The sequence below is a fragment of the Oryzias latipes genome, chromosome 14, assembly GCF_053564925.1.
Source record: "Oryzias latipes strain Hd-rR chromosome 14, Olatipes_Hd-rR_3.1".
NCBI lineage: Eukaryota > Metazoa > Chordata > Actinopteri > Beloniformes > Adrianichthyidae > Oryzias > Oryzias latipes.
In genome coordinates this window covers 30,636,093-30,661,181 of record NC_136250.1, presented here as the reverse complement: position 1 = coordinate 30,661,181, position 25,089 = coordinate 30,636,093, and the positions used below count along the sequence as shown (strand labels likewise).

At 43.3% G+C, this 25,089-nt stretch overlaps 1 long non-coding RNA gene across 2 annotated transcripts; it reads right to left on the bottom strand.

The window, feature by feature from the left end:
* Nucleotides 1-1,949: 1,949 nt before the first annotated feature.
* Nucleotides 1,950-19,513, bottom strand: LOC110016434 (uncharacterized). Of its 2 annotated transcripts, XR_013647492.1 has the most exons (4): nucleotides 18,956-19,513; nucleotides 18,275-18,511; nucleotides 14,128-14,302; nucleotides 1,950-12,157 (listed from the first exon to the last, which is right to left on the bottom strand). It is a non-coding gene; the product is annotated as an uncharacterized LOC110016434 (long non-coding RNA). The 2 variants fall into 2 exon arrangements; XR_013647493.1 differs by lacking the exon at nucleotides 18,275-18,511 and having other exon boundaries at nucleotides 18,956-19,512.
* Nucleotides 19,514-25,089: the final 5,576 nt, after the last annotated feature.

The window sequence follows — 25,089 nt, the reverse complement described above, 5'->3', positions numbered from 1 at the left end:
CTCTTTCTAACGTCTCTACAATTATCACTATTCAGCCTCTTCAGTACCGCTGGTTATTCATTACACTGCTGGTGAACCTCCCTGGTCTGTTCTTTTCCAAAAGTAAGAGACTACGATAAGACCTGATAGGAGCAGAATCATTTCTGCAGCTTTTGTCCTGTTTAGGTCCTATTTCCTGATTAAGGTTTGAATCCTCCACAGTGAACTCATGGTGTCCTGCAGGGTTCTTTGTTGGGACCACCTGTCTTTGAAGACTTTCTTTGGCCAGCAGGAAGCATGACAGAAAAACAAAGGTGCCACATTTATGTTGTTTTTCAGATTGTTGCTATCGTTATGCTTATATTTGTTTGTGGGTTTTTTTGCGTGGCATGTATTTGTGTGTTTTATCTGTTTGTGTGTCTGTGTATGTTTTTGTGTGTGTGTTATTTTGTGTATTTTTGTCTGCTGGGGATTTTTTTTATCTGTTTGTGTGTCTTTTGTGTGTGGCATGTGTTTGTGTGTTTTTTTCTGTTTGTGTGTCTGTGTATGTTTTTGTGTGTGTCATTAACCAGCAGATCTCCTCAGAGTGTCATTTAGTCGTTTCAAGTGAAGTGTGGACCCCCCCATCCCTGACCCCCCACCCCCACTCCCCGTGGATCTTCTTGATGCACTTCAGATTCTCGCAGATGAATTTTAATTTGCTTCAAATCGGTCGTGTTCAGTCAACGGGGTGAAATCTGGCCGCTGGTCCAGACGCGCCGACACCGACGCCGTGACGGTTCAGACACTTGAAGGCCCCCCCGGGGGCCGTGCTCTCAATAACCGCATTTGCATTGAAGGAGTTTCTGCAGAAAGAGCAATTTCCTCTCCTCCTTCTGCTTCAGTAATGGCCTGGAATTGATTTTGGGTGGAAGGAAAACTGAGACAGATGAAAGTTGAATTTCCCAAGAGAACCGAGAAAACATGAAAACAACTTTTTCTACTTTTTCCTCTCCATGCCTGTAAACAAAAGAATAGGCGACACCTTAACCGCTGCAGGACGCTGCACCTGAAAAGTTCCACTCTTCTAAAAGTGCTTCATGCAGTTCTGCCCGGTCACTTGGGGGTTCGATCATCCAGTCTCTGCTTCAGCTGGTCCCAGTCGTGCTCCATGGGGTTCAGGTCAGAGTTTTTGCTGGCCATACAGGATGAGGCCACGCCCACTTCCTTAAGTCCAGCTGTGACAGTTCTGGCATCCTGTGGTGGGGCATTATCATCCCTGAACGGGAAGTTGGGGGTGTTCTGGTGGAAGATGATGGTTCTATGATGTCCATGAGGTCAGAACCTGCAGTGACTGGACCATCCACAAGAACCAAAGGTTTTTTTTTTCTGATTGGTGATGCCTGCCCAGACTGTTGCAGCTCCTCCACCAAAGCCAACCCTGGGGAAACTCTGCCAGTAGTTCTGTGTCTTGATGCAAGTCTGCTGTCGACACTCACCAAGTTCACCTGCAACACCTGACTGTCGACCACCGAGCTGAAGACGCCATGGTCAGCTGGTGCTGCTCGTCTGTTAAGCGCTGTCATGTGTTCGCGGCTGTTTGCATGATGAACTTTGAATGACTTGGGGACTAAATCAGATTTTTAGACTGACAGAATGATGGCATTGAAATCATACTGAAAATGTTTTTATTATTATGTTTTTTAGAATTTCTAATTCCCTGCTTGACACTCAGCATTAAGGGGGTTGGATTGGGGGGTTAAAAATGGTGTGTGACAGATAATGACACTTTAACTTTACAGAAAACATCTATTTTTTTTAAACAAACTTAGTTTAATATTCTGAGTTTAAATCTGAGGATTTTTTGTGCTGTTTCGACATAAAATAACCTAAAATTATAGACACAGAGTTTCTAACTTTAGCCATTGTCAGATAAATGCATCTAGACATTAAAGAAAAACACAATTATAAACAACAAACCACAACAAGAATCAAGTTTCTCATGCACGAGGGAGAAGAAGCCAGTGTGACAGAAGACAACCAACACGCTGCTCTTCTCAAAGGTTCTGCCTCTCCCTGTGCACCTTTTATTAAGAACACAAGAAGGAGGTAACAGTTTCAAAACAAAGAGGAAAAGTTCATTAGGGGGTGTTGTATAATGACCCATTTGGTGGATTCTAACTTCAAACAGTATCCCTTATCAGCTCAGGACAGTGTGTCGTAAACCCCCCTCTCTTCCTTGCTGGGATGAGAAGCAGATGAACAAACACACAACTGTTTTGAGAAGAGGTAAAAAGGTCAATCTAAGTTAACATTTAAAGAAATACATTTAAACAATGATAATAATAAAACAAATTCCTTCACATACTCCCACCTGTTTATCATTGATAAATGTCAAAATCTCACATCCAATATCACATCTCTTTTCAGTTTTCTGTGACATCTTCATTTTCATAACACTTTCAATTTACACTCAGATGAGAAGTTTTTTTTTTTTTTTTTTTCTCAAGTCATTTCAATTTCAAAATCATTACAGTCATCTTGTTCTCCCTTTAATAACAAGTTGTATTCTTGAATCAGAAGAACACTCTGTACTCCACCATTCACTGCTCTGGAAATCATAGATTGAATACAAGGAAAAATGCACATAGTGAACACACAACATATGATCAGTACCATAAGAATAGGTGTCACTATTTTTAACAAAAGTTGCCACCAGGAACCAAAAGCAAACCAGGAGAAGAAATCCCAAGATTGGGGTTTCCTGTCATCCTGCATTGCCTGCTGAACCTTTTCAAGTTGATGTAATGCTTCAGTGACGCTGTGACCTTCATCGGTGTTGTCAGGAATAAATGTACAACAGGTATCATTTAACATTTTACAAACACCTCCTTCCTGAGCAACCAATAAGTCCAAAACCAATCTGTTCTGTAGAACCATAAGTCTCATGCTTGACATTTCTTCACTATAGCCTTTAAATGCTTTAATTGTAGCGTTCAAAAATAAACCTAATCGATAATCAATGGTCTCAATTCTGAGAGCGTTTTTAGCAGTTCCTACCCAGGGAAACAATGCCATAGTTACCTTTTGCCCAGTATTCCAGAGTTTATGGTCTTCAGGTACATCTGATCCCCAAATGGAATCATGTGGCTTGACATCAATAAGGTTATGTCTATGGTTCAGGTGAGGCTCATGGACTGCAGAAACTATGAAAGTGTGATCTGTGACCTTTACGGGAGCACAAATCCCACTCCAGTCTCTAGGCAGACTGAGGTAGAGGGCCTGCCCACATAACCAAAACATTTGATCAACCACACAAGTACCATTGTTACCTAGCATCAAATCTGGATTAGATCCAACACAACGTCCTCCAGGGCAGGGAACTGCATAACCATGGGAAACTCTGTCATTGATTATCTGGACTGTGAAGGGAACAAGAAGTTCATGACACATCTTTGTCGGCAAAGTTCCTAAAAATTCTGTGCCGTTGTTAGTTACACAATGTGGAAACACAGTTCCTGGTTCCACACTAGCATATGGAGCTAATGATTTTGTCAATTTCAGTTTTTTAAACTGATACAAACTCTTGCAACTCGGTCTTACAAGCGTACCATTTGAAGTGGTGACGGCTCCAGTACTAATATACCCTCTGGTACTATATTCAATAACACAGTCGCTTTTCCACTCAGAAAATTGCTTTGCCTGCAAATTAGGATGTAGGGATGAAGCTGGAATTACAGAACAAACATAGCAATCAGATCTATTCCTTTCTTTAGCCAGTAACATAACATACCTATACCAAGAATTTGTCATATACAGGTGAGTTATGTTCATTTTTGGACTATTCAAAACATCATGTTCATCAATACTCAGCCATCGTCGAGAAACATTTAGTCTTTCCTCGTTGGTGGTTCTTCTTGCAGGTGGATAATGATTCCAAAAGAACCTAATCCATGTGGTTGCTCCTGTCAGGAATGGCAGGAACAGTAAACAAAATAAACTGTCTCTTAGCCCAGTTGGACACGCCATGGTGGATATGTACCTATCTTCGGGAGGGAGAGGTTACTAGCACATCACCTCCTCAAGTCCTCTAACAGTGTAGGATCCGTGTAGTGCAAAAGAGATCTGGTGTGCTTTCTTCCCTAAGACTAGGTGGATTCCCCTGCTTCGCTGACGTTGAGACAAGCAGCTTCTATACAGCTGCCTCCCTTTGTAGTCAGACTTCCCCACCTAGCAGTTGGAATTAGCCTCACCCAGATGCTTTTTTTTGCAGTGTGACAGGTGGATCCAAGACGTCCTTTCAGCAATCTTGACAGCTGTTGGTGTAGTCAGCAGGACTTGGAATGGCCCTTCCCACCGTGGGCTGGACCAACACTTCCTTTTTATGGCCTTCACAAACACCCAGTCACCAACCTGCACTGGTGAAGTGTCCTGTGGAGATAAAAAGGAATCTGGCACTTGATTTGTCCTTTGCACATCTTTAGTGGTAAACATTTTTCTCAAATAATCCACTAAATTTGCATCATCATCTGGAGAATGTTGCTGTGTAGGATCAAGGTCTGGTAACCTATAAGAACGTCCATACAACATTTCAAAAGGCGTTAAAGGTTGACCTGCTGTGCGTGTGATACGCATGCTTAGTTGAACTAAGTCTATGCAGTCAGGCCACTGTCTGTTTGTCTCTTCCATGCATTTCTTTAACTTTGATTTGATAGTGCCATTAGTTCTCTCAACTAATCCTGCACTCTGTGGGTGATAACTACAATGTCTCTTTAGATCAATGCAAAGATGTTGAACCATTTTGTCTATCACTTGATTTACAAAATGTGTACCATTATCACTTCTTATCACTTGTGGTATGCCAAAAGTTGGGATTATTCTTTTACAAATAGCTTTAGCTACTGTAATAGCATCTTGTGTTGCACATGGAAAAATTTCAACCCATTTGGAAAATGCATCAATAATCACTAAACAATATTTCAATCCCTTGCTTTTATTCAATTCAATAAAATCCATATGGATTGTATGGAAAGGAAAAGGTGGTTCAGGAAATTTTCCTCTCTTAGGTCTAACATTGCCTTGGGGATTATGACGCATACATGTTACACATTGTTTACAAAAATTTTTTGAATAGAGAATAAATCCATAAGTTGTATAATATTTCTCTAATAAGTTCATCATCCCCCCTGTTGAGACATGGCAAGGCCCATGACTCAAAATTGCTGCCCATTTGTACATGGATTTTGGTAAAATAGGTTTACCTTCTGTGCTGATATAAAGACCTTGTTCCAACTTTGCTCCCTTTTTCAACCATATTTTTTTCTTGTTTCGGTGCGCTGTGTTGCATTTCCTTTAAAACATCAGCGGTTGCATCTGCAGTCACATCCTCATTTGTGCATATTTCTACATCTTTTGTTGCAGCTTGCTTTGCTGTTACATCTGCAAAGGCATTCCCTTTAGAAATATGATCTGTTCTTCGTGTGTGTGTCTCCCATTTACATATTGCTACTTTAGATGGTAACATTACAGCAGTCAATAATTCTTTCAGTAAGTTTACATGCGTTACTGGTTTTCCTGTTGATGTCTTAACCCTGAGTTCTTCCACTGTTGACAAAATAAATGCACTGTAGGCTATATTGGCTATCAGTATAGATCGTAACTGGCTTATCTTTAAACAGTTTGCATGCTTCAGTTAAAGCTGTCAACTCTGCTGATTGTGCTGAGTAATTTCCACACAGGGGTCCTACCTTCAGAACCTTGTCTTGAGTTACAACAGCAAAACCCACTTTGTTTCTACCTGTTCAAAGTATAAGTCACTTCCTGCACATGTTCTTTCATTTCTTCCCATTTTTGTCGTGAACCTTTAGAACAAGAAATAAATGGAACTGCATCTGCCATTTGTTTCCAACTTGTCACTCTTTCTGTACACATTAAGTTTTTTGCTTCTGGTGGAACTGTCACAGTACAGAAACTAGTTTCATCTTTCCAATAAAAATCATTTATTGTACATTTTTTGAAATCCTAGTTTACTCACTGCTTCATCATATCTCCTGTCAGGGCTAGGATACTTTTTGCATCTTAACATGACATACAGAATGTCTGAAGACATAAAATCTGCATGGGGTGACACTCTGGCTTTTGCTTTCTCCATTAAGTTTTTTGCAGTCTGTCCAAGATCAGTTTTAGGTAGATCTAAAGTCCAATAATAGTGTGGTTCACCTCTGCCTTCTAGCACACAGATGTCTGTATCGGGGCAACGTCGTGCTTGCATCCCCCCTTCTCTGGTGGGGTAAATTCCTAACTTTAATCTTATCATGACATCTCTCCCTAAAAGATTAAAAGGACAGTTTGGTGCTAAAACCACAGGAATGCTTGTTGTTTCATTAGTGTCAGGATTTTCAAAACAAACTGGTTTACTCAAATGTTTAGTTTCAATTTGACCATCTGCAGATCTCATTTGTATTGTTTTATTTGACTTAGGAAAATCATTGTAATGACTTTTTATCACAGTTCTACAAGCCCCTGAGTCACAAAGAAAAACAAACGGTTGTCCCTGAACATAAAGAGTTATTTCTGGCTTTTCCATAAGACAAACTTCAGTGAGATCTAAAAATTTATCACAAATTCGTTGAATTTCTGGTTCAGATTCATTGTTAATCTTGACATTACTTCTACCATCTAGTCAATCTGATTTCTTTCTTTCAGGACAATCTCTCAGCCAATGATCTCTCTGTCCACAAATCCAACATCCATCAACCTGCTCTGACCCTCTGTTGCTACTTCCTCTAAACCTTCTTCTAAAATTTCCTTTAAAATTTTCTTTTCCACAACCACAATTTCTTCCTCTGTTCACATTCCTTCCAAAAAACACATCACTACTTTCCTCCTGCCAAAATGTATGTTCACTTTGATTCCTAAATTTCTTTTTATTCACCATCACTTTTTCTGCATGAACAGCAAAATTCACAAACTGTTGTAGTGCTCCTGTAGGCAGATCTATGTAAAGTGTCCTTATCTAGTCTGCAATCTCTGGTCTCATAGCTTGCAGTAAAGCTTGTTTCAGCTGCTGTCTATAGGGACTTTTATCATTATCTCTGAGTCCACAATTAGCTTTAAAACTTCTTTAAATCTGACTCTAAAATCAGACACTAACTCTCCATTTTTTTTTAGTTTGACCAATCTTTCCATAATCAGGTCTCATTGGAAAGGCTTCTCTAATTCTTTGTCCTAAAAGTGTAAGACTTTGAATTAACTCTTAGACTGTTATGCGGAAGAGGTCTGGGTGGATCATCATCATCCATAGGATTCCTTTACTTTTGCCCAGTCTGCTTTCATAGCAGTCATACATGCTTTCTGACATTTAATGCTATTCAGATGGTAAGCTCTCTGAACTTCCATCATTTGCCCGTGAAAATCCTGTGGATTTTCCCTGTGAGAGATAACTCCCCTCACTGCCTTCCTAACATCCTCTAATGTCCAGGTGCTAAACAAAAGAAGTGTAGGCCTCTGGCCATCTTCTCCAGCTCTGGGATTGGGCACTTCAATGATTGTAAATGTCTATGCAACTTTAGATGACTCTCCAGCTTCTTCCAAACCAACCCCCATAGTTTTTTCTCCATTCAAGTTTTTTCCCTTTTCCTCCTAACATTATTTTTTCTTTTTGTGGTGTATTTAAATCAGTCACTGGTGGGTAAAAACCCGTCAACAGAGGAGCATTCGTCCCCTGGTAGGGAGGAGGTGAGAAATCAGCTGGTTTCTGCTCTCCCCCCCTTTCATCCTGCTCCTGCTCGGTCTGCAGCCTGCTGCAGCCTGCTGTTGCAGGGGTCTGAGTCTCACATCTGATTTATCTCTAGTTTTACTTTTCTGAATGCCATTCTTTATTTTTCGTTGCTTCATTTAAGCACAGTTTTGCACAAATTAATTCGTCACTATTTTTTTGTTTCTTTTTTAGTTTTTATTCTGGTTTGAATTGGTAACTGTTGAACTAATTCAGTACATTCCCCTTAAAATTGTAGTTTTATCCCATTTTATCAAGAATGTAGTTGAACCTGGATGAACCTCTTTCTATATATTTTTAATCTCATGGTAATTCAACTTTTTTATTTGAATTCCCCCATTTTTTATATTTTTTCTATTTTTTTACATTTACGTTAGTCACAGAGTGTGATCAGAACCAACAGAGAATTTCTCTCAGGACCGAATTTCACTCCCCGTGCAACAAGCTTCTAGGTCAGACCTGTTGTCTGATCCGGTCACACGTTTAGGGTCCTCCCAGGAGCAAAACCCGTTTTAGACTCTGGGTTCTTTTCACCTAAAGCCTAATGAGATGAAATCTTGTTCTACTCCAACAAGCAGCCTTGTGTTAACACCGCAAGGTTTCCAGCTGCTCACTGCTTCGAACAAGTTCACTCCTTTCACACATGCACACACATTCACACCAAAAAAAAACTTTTTTTTATTTTATTTTTGTTGTTATTCTAGGCCTTTTAGGGACTTGAACCCTCTTACGCGTTTTAGGCTGCAGGACTCGAACCTACACCTTTATTTAGAATTCTGGACTTTTCCGGGACTCCAAACCCACACGTGTTTTAGGCAACAGGACTTGAACCTGTCCCTCAGAATTCTGGGCCACTTCGGGGACTCGAACCCCTGAAAAAGCGCTGTACTTGCCTTGTCGTTGTGGTCTGACTGGTTAACGAATAACGTCAATCCGGACCCAGGGATCAGACCAGTCGATTGGCCGGCGTAGAATTCACTACGACGGACTTTCCTCCGGAGACCTAGTCTCACGGGCTGTGCACAGACTTCAATCGGCATGGTCCTCCCCCAAGGACGCAGATATGTTGTTTTCCGGCTCGAAGGACCAAAGAATGTCAGATAAATGCATCTAGACATTAAAGAAAAACACAATTATAAACAACAAACCACAACAAGAATCAAGTTTCTCATGCACGAGGGAGAAGAAGCCAGTGTGACAGAAGACAACCAACACGCTGCTCTTCTCAAAGGTTCTGCCTCTCCCTGTGCACCTTTTATTAAGAACACAAGAAGGAGGTAACAGTTTCAAAACAAAGAGGAAAAGTTCATTAGGGGGTGTTGTATAATGACCCATTTGGTGGATTCTAACTTCAAACAGTATCCCTTATCAGCTCAGGACAGTGTGTCGTAAACCCCCCTCTCTTCCTTGCTGGGATGAGAAGCAGATGAACAAACACACAACTGTTTTGAGAAGAGGTAAAAAGGTCAATCTAATGTTTTAAACAATGATAATAATAAAACAAATTCCTTCACAGCCATGAAGTATGAGGAGCCCCAGAGTGTTGTTTCGACCTCCCACTCTCATTCAGGCACGCTGACGATTACCTTGCATAAATAATAGAGCGGCGGCGCATCAACACAAGCTGCTGGTTTTTCTAAACATGAAAAGGAGTCATGAGCGCGAAGACGGTGAATAAGTAATGAAGCATGAGCAGCTTCTTGTTTTTCAGCTGGAACTGTGAGGATGCTTCTCCTTCTACGCAGTCTGGATTCGGAGCTTCATCGTGATGATGGAGTCATGCATCGCTTTCATTTTCATCTGCTGGAAGAGGAGTTTGCAGTTCATACATCCCTGGCATTTAAGAACGGCTGCAATAAGGCGCAGAGCATCACAGTCTGTTGACCTACTGAATTCAAACTCCCAAGTATCATCTTCTAATAAAAAGTGGGCATTGATTACCATGGAAACCAGCAGAACAACCTACAAAAAGGCTTATGTGCTTCTTAACCCGACTGCAAAGAAATGATTATGGAAGAAATGGAGACTGAGGAGAGGTCTGCAGAAAGTGCTATAGCCCTTAAATAAATGGGTCAGACGGTTCTCAGACCAGATTGATGGTGCAACCATTTTTCATGTTCTCCTCAATCATGTCTTTGTGTCTTCATCCCCCTTTTCTTTTCCACAGCCCAAAACATGAACATTTGATTTAATTCTTCAAGAATTTAAGAGCAGACTTTGAGTTCTACAAGCTCTTTCTTTCCCTTCATGAACTGCTGACCCGATCAGACGGTTCCACTCATCGACTGCATCTGAGAACCGGACTGAGTGAGGGTGACGTCATCCACAGGAAACGGTTTAGTCCCTACTCCAACCAAAAGAAGTCAAGTCAGTCACCATCTTTTTGTAATATAGACGCCGCCATGTTGGAGCCAGACGTCAATCAGGAGTGAGCTTGCTAGAAGGCCACACCCACTTAAAAGCGGGTCACACGAATTCTGTCAAACAAACGTTATGAATGTTGGACGTGGGGGCCAGCAGGCTCCACCTACTTTATTTGAGGAATGGTCAGTTCATAACTTGAATAACTACTTGAACTACAGAAAAAATATTATGGAAATATTGAGGATTATCAAGAAGAAGTTAAAAAAAGTATCAGAGCCCGAACGGTTTTTCTGACCAGTAGATACTATTTATTTTTCTATAGAAGTCTGTGGACTTTGGAGACTAACGTTGGCCAGTTTTACTTGGTACTGTCCACGATAACGTAGGCAAACTCGTGAAAGGTATTTATACTCTTCAAACCTGATGACTTGCTTGTCTCCAGCATTTCATTCGTTTGGTATTTTATTGATGGGGAACTTCGAGATTCAGTATTTTTTATGTATATAAGGCTTTTTTTCCCAATGCAAAGTCTTTGTGAAGATGCTTACATCTATATAATACATTTGTGGTCTGTGGTGAAAGGCAGGTAAAGCCCCCTAAAACCCTCAACAAGATAAACAACTATATTGCATATTGCTCCATTTCTTAATAGAATATGGCTTTATTTTTGCTTTAGAAAGTTAAAATGGAGTAAAAACGTTGTATTTTTCAGACTGAAGTATTGTATTTGTATTTGGACTGCAGTAATCGCTGCTCTGGCTTAGAATCCGCAGACGTGGAAACGACAATTTTCTGGATTGAGTTTACTCACCGCCGTCGCCTCCTTAAATAGCTATAAATAGTTTCTGGGTAAATGGGGTGAAATGCAAATGACTGTATTGGGGCGATTCCCTTGCAATGGCATTGTGACCAATGCTGAGCGATTACAAATGGCCATGAAGTATCAGCGGGGTGTCAGACCACTCCTTTTCCTGTTCTACATGAACATTACATTTAATTCAATTCAATTTATATGACCAAAATGCGGCAAAACAAAAACACCTGATCACACCTTTCTGTGCAAAAATTCCTTTAATTTGTTTTTAAAAGAAGGTTTTTGGTTCTTCATGTTCGTGTTTGTCACACCAGGTTCTGGTTTCTCATCATCTACAGCTGTCTTCATTTAGTTAATTAACCTCAGTATATTTAAGAGTCTGGTTTCAGTCAGGTCATCTGCTTTGTGACCTTTCTGCTGCTCTTTACTGCAATGTTTGTCGTGTCTTTAGTCTATTTATTAATGAAATTTCCTCCTCCTAACACGTGATGTTGTTTATCCAGCCTCAAAAATCATTGTTTTAAAAAACAAAGATTCAGTTCCACCAGTAAAAACACCCCCCCCCCCCCCCCCAGCTGTGTCCCACTCAGAATCAGATAATTGATGAACTTGTCTGATAAAAAACTGCAGATGTTTCATTCAGAAACTTCCATCTCTGTGTTTTTCCAATGTTTATGGAAATGCTGCTGTTTAACCCCCAATGAACCTGCAGGTTTTTGTCTTTTATTTTATTAAACTAAATGGAAACAACTTTGATTTAACAAAACAAAATGAATTTAGCTATGCAGAACAAAAAACCACAAATGTGTGTTTTTGGGGGGGTCAAGCATCTCTAAGGTTGTTACTCTCACAACCATCTCTGCTCCCAACAACAACCAAACCTAAAATATCCATTCAAAGACGTCCAAGAATGAGTTTGAATGCATTTTTTTTGCTTATGATCTGCACTCCGACCTGGATGCAGGTGACGTTGATCTTCCTTTTTATTTTTTTTTATTTTTTTAACTTTGTTCTGTCCAACAACTGAGCGAACAGATGAGAGCTGATGGCCTTTTGTGGTGGACAGGTGACGTTGATCTTTCTGTCAGAGCCAGTTTGGTTTCAGCAACATTTTTGATCAGAATTTGCTTTCAGATGAAGAAAGATGTTCCAACAGGATTCATTTTGAAGAAAAAAAAACAGCAGATTTTAGGGATGATGAAGAAGATGATGATGATGCAGCAGCAGTCTCAGATTCTTGCTGTCTGTGAAGGAGACAGAAAGGTCAGAGGTCAGACTGTCAGAGCTGTGGTCATCAGCGGCCATCATGGACCGCATGGGGTCAGCAGGAGACGAGACTTAAAGGATGGGAACCTTTCAGAGAACCAAGAGGAAGTTTGAGATGAAGAAACGTCATGATTTCCTGAAGACCACGTCTTCGCAGGACCTGCTGGTCCTCGCAGCACCTGTTGGTCCCCTCAGGACCTGCAGGCCCTTGCAGGACCTGCTGGTCCCCGCAGGACCTGCTGGCCCCCGCAGGACCTGCTGGTCCCCGCAGCACCTGCTGGTCCCTGCAGGACCTGCTGGTCCTCGCAGCACCTGCTGGTCCCTGCAGGACCTGCTGGTCCTCGCAGGACCTGCTGGTCCCCGCAGCACCTGTGGTCCTCGCAGGACCTGCTGGTCCTCGCAGGACCTGCTGGTCCTCGCAGCACCTGCTGGTCCCTGCAGGACCTGCTGGTCCTCGCAGCACCTGCTGGTCCCTGCAGGACCTGCTGGTCCTCGCAGGACCTGCTGGTCCCCGCAGGACCTGTTGGTCCCCGCAGGACCTGTTGGTCCCCCCAGGACCTGCTGGTCCTCGCAGGACCTGCTGGTCCTCGCAGCACCTGCTGGTCCCTGCAGGACCTGCTGGTCCTCGCAGCACCTGCTGGTCCCTGCAGGACCTGCTGGTCCTCGCAGGACCTGCTGGTCCCCGCAGGACCTGTTGGTCCCCGCAGGACCTGTTGGTCCCCCCAGGACCTGCTGGTCCTCGCAGGACCTGCTGGTCCTCGCAGCACCTGCTGGTCCCTGCAGGACCTGCTGGTCCTCGCAGGACCTGCTGGTCCCTGCAGGACCTGCTGGTCCTCGCAGGACCTGCTGGTCCCCGCAGGACCTGTTGGTCCCCGCAGGACCTGTTGGTCCCCCCAGGACCTGCTGGTCCTCGCAGGACCTGCTGGTCCTCGCAGCACCTGCTGGTCCCTGCAGGACCTGCTGGTCCTCGCAGGACCTGTTGGTCCCCGCAGGACCTGTTGGTCCCCCCAGGACCTGCTGGTCCTCGCAGGACCTGCTGGTCCCCGCAGGACCTGTTGGTCCCCCCAGGACCTGCTGGTCCTCGCAGGACCTGTTGGTCCCCGCAGGACCTGTTGGTCCCCCCAGGACCTGCTGGTCCTCGCAGGACCTGTTGGTCCCCGCAGGACCTGTTGGTCCCCCCAGGACCTGCTGGTCCTCGCAGCACCTGCTGGTCCCTGCAGAACCTGCTGGTCCTCGCAGGACCTGCTGGTCCTCGCAGGACCTGCTGGTCCCCGCAGGACCTGTTGGTCCCCGCAGGACCTGTTGGTCCCCCCAGGACCTGCTGGTCCCTGCAGGACCTGCTGGTGGAGGAGCCTCAGGCTTCTCTTTCAGCAGGAAGCTGCTGATGCTCAGTAAACATAAGGAATCAAAAACCCATTAAAGATTCTAGCAGCACTGAAAAGCCCTCAGCTCCGGCGCCACAGGTGTCCCCCCCTGCTGCCCTTTTCCATAGATGTGCTCTGCGCCTCCACAGCGATGGTCGCTCACCAGGTGGTCATCTCATTCAACCAGGACCTCTGTGAAGGGGCAGGCCCCTGCATGCTTTCCCATGCATGCCATTAAAGGTTTTTGGGGACTCCACCACAGAGACCAATCTTCCTAGCTACTACTTTGACACAATCTAAAGTTCCTTTTGTTTTTTTTTCTTCTTGAAGTTCATGAGAACCCACAGATCTCATGCCTTGGATTCTCTATTCAGACCAAACAACAGAAAAATGGAAGGTCACCTTCTTCTGCCTCTGTCAATCAGTTTGGGTTTCTCTGAGAACGCCCTTTGAGCTCATCTGCATGTGACCAAACAGATTCAGTTAGCCCACAGACATCCATCTGAGCACAGAGCTGCTGGTTCTACTCCGTTCATGAACCTCCTCTGTCCAGAAAACAGTGTTGTCAGCACAAGAATGGTCACCTGAAGAGAAGCGGCAGCTCCCAGAGGAGGAGTGGTGGTGGTGAGAAGTCCTGCTCTTCTGCTCCTCAGGAGCCTGATTGGCTTGATGATGTCCTTCCAACTGGGGCAGTGGTCCCTGAGGTATCTCGCTATGGTCTTCAGGGCTCGGTCCCGTTTCCAGCCTCCAGACGTTCACCTGCAGAGCAGAGGGACCTGGCTGGAGCGTCACCTGTTCCTTACATGCAGAGGTTTAATCAGCCACACCTCCAACCATCACACTGAACTCTTTAAACAGAAACTTAAGAAGTAACAGGTTACTTTGTAATCCAGTCAAAAGTAGGTATACACAGAAGTCTATCAGGAATTTTCTTTTTAGACCACATTTTCCTGCAGGTTCATCAGATTACAGAAAACCAAAGGATAAAATAAACACCAATAAACACTATCAGCTCTCAGCGTTTTTTAGCGTCAAATCTGTTATTTGTTTAAAGCAGATAAAACAGTATTTTAAACGCTTCACTTTTATTTTTATAGTCATTGAATGCACCCTGTGGTTAAGTGTATCTTCGGTTGAGTCAACCAAAGAAAACTGATGACAGAAATATCAAATCAGATCTCCAAAAGCTTTCTTTAAAGTTCAAATGTTTGATATAAAGGATGATTTATGATTCATTACCTTCCAGTAAATAGCCTGCGTGTTTGGAGGGTAGAAGTAAATGTTCTGCTCTTTTTTAGGACATGCGTGGGGATCTTTCCCCTCTCCAAGCTGCAGGCAGTCTGCTTTTATTTTCCAATTCTTTGCCTCATTTCCCAAACTTTGATTTAGTGCAGAGAGAATTGAAACAAGTCCCGCTCGCTCATCTGGTTCCTCAGCCTCACAAATGAGGTCCATTAACCAACGTTCCTCCAGGTGCTGCTGGAGCTTTTATTCAACTTTCATCCATTAACCAGGAATAATTGAAGAAAAATTAACGATAGAAGTGTTTAATTGGCCGAGAAACTATCAACACACAACGTTTGACTAAATTAGGACATCCTGAAGACATTAGACACCAGAGAGGAACATTTAAAATGTTTTTTTTTCAGCTCAGGTGACCTGAATAGAATTCATCTGAGCTCGTCAGCAGGTCGGTTTGGTCTGAAGCACTGATCTGTGCTCCACAGTTTGCATTATAACTTGCGCCGCTTAAATCCTGTTTTCTTTTGTACAAATAAAAAGTGTTTGGAAAAACGTTAAAGCACCAAATGATTGGAACAAACACTGGGAACATGTAGAAAAGCTCTTCATCTAAATCTGAAAAATATTCCTAATTTAACCTATTTTCAGTTTGAATGGTATGTTGAATCCTCCGTCCTGGGGGAGGATCCCTCCTTCATGTGGACACCCCTGAGGTTTCTTCGTTTTTTCCGGAATCTGTTTTTTTAGGAGTTTTTCCTTACAGAGAAGGGGGGTCGAAGGGCAGGGATAACCAGTTTAGTTTAAACCGTTTGTGAGTTCAATTTAGTGTTTTCCTATTGAATTCTATGTATTTACGATCCCTTTGAGTTCATGTTGAACTTTTTCAATTACTGATACGAAGCCCATCGAGACGACTGTTGTTGTGAATTTGGGCTACAAATATAAAATTGAATTGAATTGGATTGGAGCCTTGATTGGTGTCCCGTTGGATGACAATTTGATTTTGAGTGGAAACGCTCACCTGAATAAACCATTCAAAACCAGACCGGACCACTCAGTGGAAACGAGGCTTAATCGTCGTTTTTTAAAATCTTTTTTATAGATATGAAATTGGTCTGAGTAATTTCTGCTGCTGTAGTTTCGATTTCTACATACAATAAAAAAAGCAGACATCAGTTCATGTCGTGCTGTAAAAACTTTTAGTCACATTGCTGTGACGCTGCTCTTCTGGGGTTTATTTGCTTTCAAATACTACTGTATTCATCATTCTTCGTACTGGTCACAGGGAACAGAAACTTGTCCAATGCTCAAAAATCACCAGTGACCTCTGCAGCGCTGGAGCCTATCATCAAAAGATGACCATGAAGCTCCAGCTGTTGACTGCAGTCGCCAGAAGGTAGAGTCGCATTTTTAGTTTTTGGATTTAACATGCTGTGATTTGCAAGACACCTTTATTACCAAAAAGGGGAATTGAACCTGTGACCTTGCAACAAGAGGTTAACCATCGTTCCTCTGCTCTACCTTAGTGTTTGAGCTTTAATTCTATGTGACCACACACAAAACTTTCCGATAATCTGTCATAAAATATTACAGTTTGCTGAGAGTTTGTAAATAAAAAAAACATTTCAGTTTTTAACGCGTTACTAAAAGCACAAAAAGGGAACAAAGCTCTTAAAAAAATCAAAAACGGACAAAAAGGTCAGTAGTCTGAAATCAGTAATCTCTTGTCTTGGGTTTGCTGTTTGACTTTCATTTGGAATGGTTGTCAGTGTCTCACCAAATGCCAGTACAAGCTGTTTCTCTTAATTAGTTCTGGGCAATAAATTTCCCATTTGTTCATCTGGGTGAAATTGAATACAGCAGCATCAGAAATGAACAGAAGGAAATTAGCATTTTTCACCCATTTTCCTGTGAGGAAAAGGCTGTGGCTGCAGAAGGTGAACCGCGGAGCCTGAGATGCTCTGTCTCTTCTGCAGGATGAAGGTATCAGAGGAAACCTGATTGACTCAGTTTTCAGCCAGCAGCCCCTCTGAAAACAAGGTGCACATTAATCAAGCGATGGCGCTCGGCTAATACGTAGAGAGCTGTCTGACCCCGCCTCTTCTCTGCACCTCGCTCCTCTGAAAATGAATCTGAGCGCTCAGTGGAGCATACCAAAGGCTTTTCATCCATCACCTCATTGTTTTAGTAAAGGAAGCCTCTATTGTCTGAAGTTAAACCTTGGTTCTTGCAGGAAAGTTTCAGAAATCTTCCTTACAGGACGAAAAAGGATGGAATCAAACCGTTTTCCTCTTGAATTTGTTGAGCGTGAGCTCGGCCAAGAAGAGCCATTGCTGTTGCTCGTGAATGTCTGGCCCCGCCTTCGTACATCTGTGAGTCCATCTGCTCAGCACACCAGCCAAGAAAGTTCCTCCAATCCAACTAGCAGAAATCATTCAGAAATCGCGTTACATCAAACGAAAACGTCGGGCGGGGGGGGACAAATCTGAGTCTAAGGAGGCGTGTCCTTCTCACAGCTGAACCGTCTACCTTTCTGCTTTTGATTCTGCACTTTGACTGTTTTTTTTCTTTTTGTTTCCTCAAATTTGCTGCTGTCTTTGAGATGGAAGACCAGGACAGATCCTCACTTCCTGATGCAGGTATGTGAGCCTCTGTGGCCATAGAAGGAGAGTTAGTTACATTTCACGCTATGGTTCTATGAATCCCTGATGACCACCAAAGTTCTGGGTCCCTCGGGTTCCTTGCGTTCTTGAGAAAAGAGTCTGGAAGCGTACTCCCGGTGCCACATGACTTTATAGCCTCTCAGGGGTCACCGGGAGGTCACAGGTGACTTAACTGTCAGTGAATTCTCAAACTGCACATGTCCAAGAAGGATCACTCCCCACCCCTGGCGGTCAGGAGGGATGAAAAAGAACTCACTAAAGCATTTTTTGATCTCGCAATTTACAGAAATCTGTAAAGAGATAGCTCTGGATCTTCACTGAATCTTTTCTGGATCTTCTTTCCAGCCAGGTTTTTCTTTATAATTTCAATTCAATTCAATTTTATCCGTGTAGCCCAAATTCACAACAACAGTGGTCTCAATGGGCTTGGTACCAGTAATTTAAAATGCCAAACACCGTAATTGTTCCAGAAACCTTGTGACCCTGACAGGGATTCAGGGGTTTCTGAAGATTTGCTTCGATTGTTTGTTTAACATAATCAGTTTTTTTTTCTTGTCTCTGGACTTCTGCATGTTCCTCCTTGGTGTTTGAAAGTTCATCTCCTAAGACTTTTATTGCTCCAACCATTGATCTTTGCTGGTACATAAGGGATCACAGACTGAATTATTCCTGCATCAATAAACAAATCACTTAGCTGCTCTTACTAAACTTTGGTTTTTGCAAAACCTACCTGACTTTTTTAAGGTATTTCAACAATTCATTAATGGTCTTTATCTTTGACTTTTATTGTTTTGGTGTTTTGTGCCCCAGGAAGTCGTGTTCTTACGTTCTGCACAGTTGGTTGAGCAGCAAACTTCCTTCAGAAAGATCTTCCAGAATTTAAACAGGACTGGTGTATCTGTAAAACCGAGCCGTGACCATCCATCCATCCAGATTTTTCTTCACTCTGTTGGGTCGTGGGCTGATATCACCTTCAGGGTCAAACCTGAGAGAGAAGAGGCTGCCGACATCCCACGGCTAACACGAGAACACCAGCAGAAGATCCACCCAGGAAAATGTGAACCTCGGAGCGGAGACATGATTGACTTTAATTCTATGCTTTTACACACGCATGAAAATTTGCCTTTAACACTTTGATTAATACTTTAACAAACCAGCAATTTCTGCTGTCATGTTGTGAGGCTTCATGACTCTGGTAACTATGGTAACCGTTCTCTTTCCTGTCTTTTTTTCGGCTGCCATTGTTCCTGTTTTGTTCACTTCTTGCTCAGAACAAAGAGGCGTGCTGACAAATATTTACCGCAGCCACGCCGTGGCATTCATACGCCTTTCATTACCGATTACCATGCAGTGAAAGTCCCTGGCGCAGCGCTCATTAATCATGCGTTTGTGGATCCTTCTGTCTCCTTCCATCACCTTTTAATTCGCAGCACACATGCGTCTCACCGTCTGATTGTTTGCAAATAGACTCTTCCATCAATTTGTTGCTGAGATTTTGCAAAATTACCTCTAATTTTCTGATGCCACTCCATCGTCCAGCATTCCTTCATCATTTCCTGCTCAGATGGAGCCTCGGTCCTGATGGCAGAAGGAGAGAGGATCCCAGTGGCTCTGGGAAATCTCTCAGAGAAATCCCACTGTTCCTCCAGTTCTGTTTAGCAGATGCATTTCTAAAACCTAGCCAAAGGTTTCCTTCTCAGAGCAGTGCATTGTGGGATGTGGGGGGAGCAGACCAGCTCCTCGTGTATGTCAGTGTGCTGCCCTCTTGGGCTGTTAGAACATTTTCTCCCCACAAATTTGCCAAATCTTTGAGTTGTTTATGGATGTATAATGAAAAAAGATGTTTGGATTTTAAAAAACAAAAAACAAAAATGAAGGATGGGTAATCATCTTCATTTTTGTTCTGGTTCCTTATAAAACTGAGGATGGATGCAAAGACCTTTCGCCATCCTCCTGCAGCTGCCTGAGGTGGAAGACAGGATCATTCTGTTGATGTTTGTCCTTCTCTTCTTCCACTCAGATGTCTTGCGTCACAAACTGGATCTTCTCCTTTCTCTCAGGAAACAAAAACAGGAAGTTGGCGCTCTCTGACAGGTAGCTTCTGTGACACCCAGAGGCTCAGCGCCGCTCAGGAGCTCCACATTTCCTAACAAAACAAAATGCTGTGTCATCAGGTAAAGAGCAAAATCAATGAGCTTCTTCAAAGTGAGGTTGGAAAACTCACTTTACTTTGGAAAAGTGATGATTGCAGCAGGTATTCTCCTCCACATTTGCTGCACATTCTTGTCAGGGATTCTGTTTTCCTGCAGAGAGCAAAAAATGTTCCCATCAGTGATGCAGAGCGAGCGGCTGAAGGTATCGTCAAAGGCCCGAGAGCGTCTCGAGAGGTTCAGCACCTGAGCTCGGTCCAAATAAAGCATCTCCGAATCCAACAGGCGCACACGCATGTACGCTGCAGAGTCCAGGGGGACAGCCGGTGCAGAATGGAAATTAATATTCTGAATGTAGGCCAGGGCTGCAGCACCGCAGAAAAGCATCAGTTCAGCTTCAGGATTTTGTTGATCAAATTCTTTGTGTTGTTTTCTGCTTTGAAGTTCGCAAAAAAAAAAAAAAATACCCAAAGAAAATCCCAAGAAAAGGTTTTCTCCGGCTCTGAAGGGTAAATCTGTTCCTCTCTGGTCCTGAGAGACGATCTCAGAGTTCAGTGAAAGGAAAGACACGTTTGGTGTCGGCACGAAGCCGCCCGCCTGCAGCAGACCGGTCCGCTGTGACCTTTCACTCTTCTCACTTCAGGAGCTCGACACTTAAAAAAAGTTCATTCTGATGTGAACGGAAGTGTTTTCCAGTTTGAAAATGTTAGACAATTTTAAAAATAAATTTGATTTTATATCTTTATTTAACAAATCCATCAATACAGAGCAAACCATTTCCATGTTTATGTTTTTATGATCCAGTGAAGTCCACTCAGACATGTATGATCTTTTTCTTTAAAAGATGCTCAGAGAACTGAATCTTAAAGGCAGAGGCAGGAGGAAAACTGTTCTGCTCTCTGGGAATCAAACAAATGATCAACAAAACGCATTTAGAAACACAAACACATGAGCTGCAAACACTGCAGGTGAAAACATTGTTGGTTGATATCCTAAATAGATGCTGTATTTTGTATATATTTTTTTCTTTTTCCTTTGTTTTTAACACTGCAATGGCTCAAAATGAACCAAATCAATCGTAAAGCACAAACAGGGTTAAATGTAAAAGCGATGCTCATCGTTGTATGAAAGTCGCAGTATCAGCATTAAAAACTGGGCCTCGGAACAGATAAAAAATGAAAAAATGATATAAAAGATGACAGTGAATGACTGGAAGACTCACTTGATCATTTTTGTTTTCTTGGTTCATGTTCTGTCGCACACTTACCGGGTTTTAAATGCTAAATATCCTTCAGGGAAGACTTTTCTCTGGGTTTCAGCTTTAGTTCAGTTTTTTTAGGGTCATCTATGTTTGTCGCAGTTTGTTTTATTTTGTCCTGGATCCATAGTTTGTTTATATCTATTTATTATTCCTTGAGTTTACAAGTTTCTGCATTCTTGGTTCCTGACACACTCACAGACCAAAATATCTGAAAGACAAAACTGAAACTCTTAGATTAAACCCTGGAATCCAGAAGAACCTTTATAGAAAAAAAAGCTTTGAAGAAAAGACCCAAAGAACAGGTAAAAAACAAGCTGAAACACAAAACATGATGTCTATAATTTTATACAGCAAAATATCACAAATATTAGTTTTTTGGTTTATCTTTTAAAATCTCCACATCTCCAATCCAAAGGAAAGTGAGAAAAGAAGAGAGAAGAAGTGACTAAAGATAACCAACACAACTAAACTTAATTCCTTTTGATTTACTGTATAAAAAATCTCTGCACAAGTGGGTTTTAATTGACGCATTTTTTACATTTTGGTAAACAAAATTCTCATTTAAATGTTATGAGTCTGTAAGTTTCTGTTTGTCCTGCAGACATCCCGGAGCGATCCGGCTGCTCTCCGACTTCACTTCCTGTCATTCCTGCGGCCGTCTTTCCCTGGCGATGCCTCTGCAGAGACCTCATGCATCTCCTTCCAGGGTTTGAGGGGGTCAGACCCAAAAACAGAAGCCCTGTGGCTCGCTCTCAGATGGTACCTCATTACAGCTAAAATGGGTCACTGGAGGCGCTGACCCCCCCAGTTCTCCTCCTGCTCAGCTGTAATCACAGCAGGAAAGCCTCACACCTGCAAATCCAGGCTTTGGCTAAAAACACAGCTTCAACTGTCCAAGATTTTCAGAAAACTAACAGCTTCACTCTAAAAAGAAAAAAAGTTGATCCAACTTAATTGATTTACTTAGATTGGTAACTCCTAACTGAATTAAGTTTATTTAATTTATTTTTAATGACTATCTAACTTAATTTGATAAGTTGATCTAACTTAAAAAAATGTTTATGCAATTTTGTTTGAACAATTTAAATTGACACATTTCTAAAGTTCAACCAATGGGCGTGGTAATGACCCAGCAATGTCTTGACAGGGGTTCACATGTCATGAACTCTGTCTTTAATATTGGATCATACGGTGTTTTACCGCACAAGGGGTCTTGTCTTGTCTGGTGTGGTAGATCTACACCTTGGGTCTTGTCTGGTGTGGAAGATCTACACCTTGGGTCTTGTCTGGTGTGGTAGATCTACACCTTGGGTCTTGTCTGGTGTGGAAGATCTACACCTTGGGTCTTGTCTGGTGTGGTAGATCTACACCTTGGGTCTTGTCTGGTGTGGTAGATCTACACCTTGGGTCTTGTCTGGTGTGGTAGATCTACACCTTGGGTCTTGTCTGGTGTGGTAGATCTACACCTTGGGTCTTGTCTGGTGTGGAAGATCTACACCTTGGGTCTTGTCTGGTGTGGTAGATCTACACCTTGGGTCTTGTCTGGTGTGGTAGATCTACACCTTGGGTCTTGTCTGGTGTGGTAGATCTACACCTTGGGTCTTGTCTGGTGTGGTAGATCTACACCTTGGGTCTTGTCTGGTGTGGAAGATCTACACCTTGGGTCTTGTCTGGTGTGGTAGATCTACACCTTGGGTCTTGTCTGGTGTGGTAGATCTACACCTTGGGTCTTGTCTGGTGTGGTAGATCTACACCTTGGGTCTTGTCTGGTGTGGTAGATCTACACCTTGGGTCTTGTCTGGTGTGGAAGATCTACACCTTGGGTCTTGTCTGGTGTGGTAGATCTACACCTTGGGTCTTGTCTGGTGTGGTAGATCTACACCTTGGGTTTTGTCTGGTGTGGTAGATCTACACCTTGGGTCTTGTCTGGTGTGGTAGATCTACACCTTGGGTCTTGTCTGGTGTGGTAGATCTACACCTTGGGTCTTGTCTGGTGTGGTAGATCTACACCTTGGGTCTTGTCTGGTGTGGTAGATCTACACCTTGGGTCTTGTCTGGTGTGGTAGATCTACACCTTGGGTCTTGTCTGGTGTGGTAGATCTGAGCCTCTATGGCTCTGGTGCTCAGGGCTTTTTCCTGAGCTGCCAGGATGAGTGCTTCAGTGCTGTCCTGTAGGCCAGCCCTTTCTAGCCATTGGTAGGACTTCTTGATATCAGCCACTTCAGTTATGGTCCGGTGGTACATCCCATGCAGGGGTTTGTCCTCCCATGAGGATCTGTCCTCCAGCACTGTGTCCTTTGCTCTCCATTGCCTGAGACATTCACTGAGCACACTGTCAGTTGGGGCCTTGAGCTTGATGTACTCATGCATCTTGGATGTTTCATCCTGGATAGTGGCTTCTACACTCACTAGTCCTCGGCCTCCTTCATTGCGGCTAGCATACAGTCTCAGGGTGCTGGATTTGGGATGGAAGCCTCCATGCATGGTGAGGAGCTTTCTTGTTTTAACATCCGTGGTCTGTATCTCTTCCTTTGGCCATCTTATTATTCCTGCAGGGTATCTGATAACTGGCAGTGCGTAGCTGTTTATTGGTCTTATTTTTGCCATTGAGCTGGCTTCTCAGGACTTGCCTTACTCATTGGAGGTATTTAGCTGTGGCAGCTTTCCTTGTTGCCTGCTCAAGGTTGCCATTTGCCTGCAGAATTCCTAGGTACTTGTAACTGTCCTCAATGTCTGCTATTGTTCCTTCTGGGAGTGAGACCCCTCCTGTGTGGACTACCTTGCCTCTCCTTGTCACCATCCGGCTGCATTTCTGGAGCCCGAATGACATCCCAATGTCAGTACTGTACATCCTGGTGGTGTGGATCAGGGAGTCAATGTCACGCTCGCTCTTAGCATATAGCTTGATGTCATCCATGTAGAGGAGGTGACTGATGTTGGCCCCATTTCTGAGTCGGTATCCATAGCCAGTCTTGTTGATTATTTGGCTGAGGGGGTTCAGACCTATGCAGAACAGCAGTGGGTACAGAGCATCACCTTGGTATATCCCACATTTGATGGACACTTGTGCAAGTGGCTTCCCATTGGCTTCAAGGGTGGTTTTCCACAGCTTCATTGAGTTTCCTATGAAGGCTCTTAGAGTCCTGTTGATGTTGTACAGCTCCAAGCATTCAGTGATCCATGTGTGTGGCATTGAGTCATAGGCTTTCTTGTATTCAATCCAGGCTGTGCACAGGTTGGTGTGTCGTGACCTACAGTCTTGAGCGACTGTTCTGTCAACCAGGAGTTGGTGTTTGGCTCCTCTGGAGTCTCTACCAATGCCCTTCTGTGTGTTGCTCATGAATTGATTCATCTGCCTATTTATCTTGGTTCCAATGATGCCTGACATGAGCTTGCTCGTAAATAAAATCCTCAAATGGTTGTTTCTGCAAACCTCAAAGGCTGCTGCTGCATCGCCTCCTGCAGACACTGAACAGAAGAATCTGGACCAAAAAAAGAAAAGGCTGTAAGGTAAACGGGGTCAAAGTCAAAGTACATTTGACAGTCGGAGGACTTGTGACGTTTGTTCTGCTCTCTGTGGGCAGAGACGTCCAGGACCTGCTGCAGAATACAACATTAGTTGTATTCTGCAGCGTTATGTGTTCCTATATTTCAGCAGTGACCTGCTCTTGGCTGCCTCACCTCCTCTGGGCTGCAGGAAACTCACAGCAGAATCCAAAATAAAGTCTGTGACTTTGTGTGCTTCTGGTCAAAAGTGCCCTCAAACAACCTGAGCCTGATGGAGCTCCTGGTTTACTGGGGCCTACAAGCCCAGTTGGTTCATTAACACCAGTGCTTTTGATTAAAAAACAATCAAGTCTGTGCTGACTGAGGGTTTTGCTGGGATCTGATTGGGTTATTTTCTCGGAGGATGCTGTGCTCAGTCGATCAAGAATCAGTGACTGCAGAGGCTCACAGGGACTCTGAGCGCAGCAGCGCAGAAATAATGAATGACTGATTCGACGTGTCTGCAAGGCAGCTGCCGCCTGACTCGACGAGCCAGGAGACGCTCATCCCGGATTCTGATGCTCCAAGGATGTGAGTCTGGTGCCGTGGTGAAAATGGTGAAACTGATGCTTCAGGGCGTGGAGGCGGGGCTTCCGTGTCCGTTCCTCATGTTCCCTTTGCTCCCTATTTAGCCGTCATCTCTGCATGTTTTGATCTGAAACAGATCACCATGAAGGTGAGCCC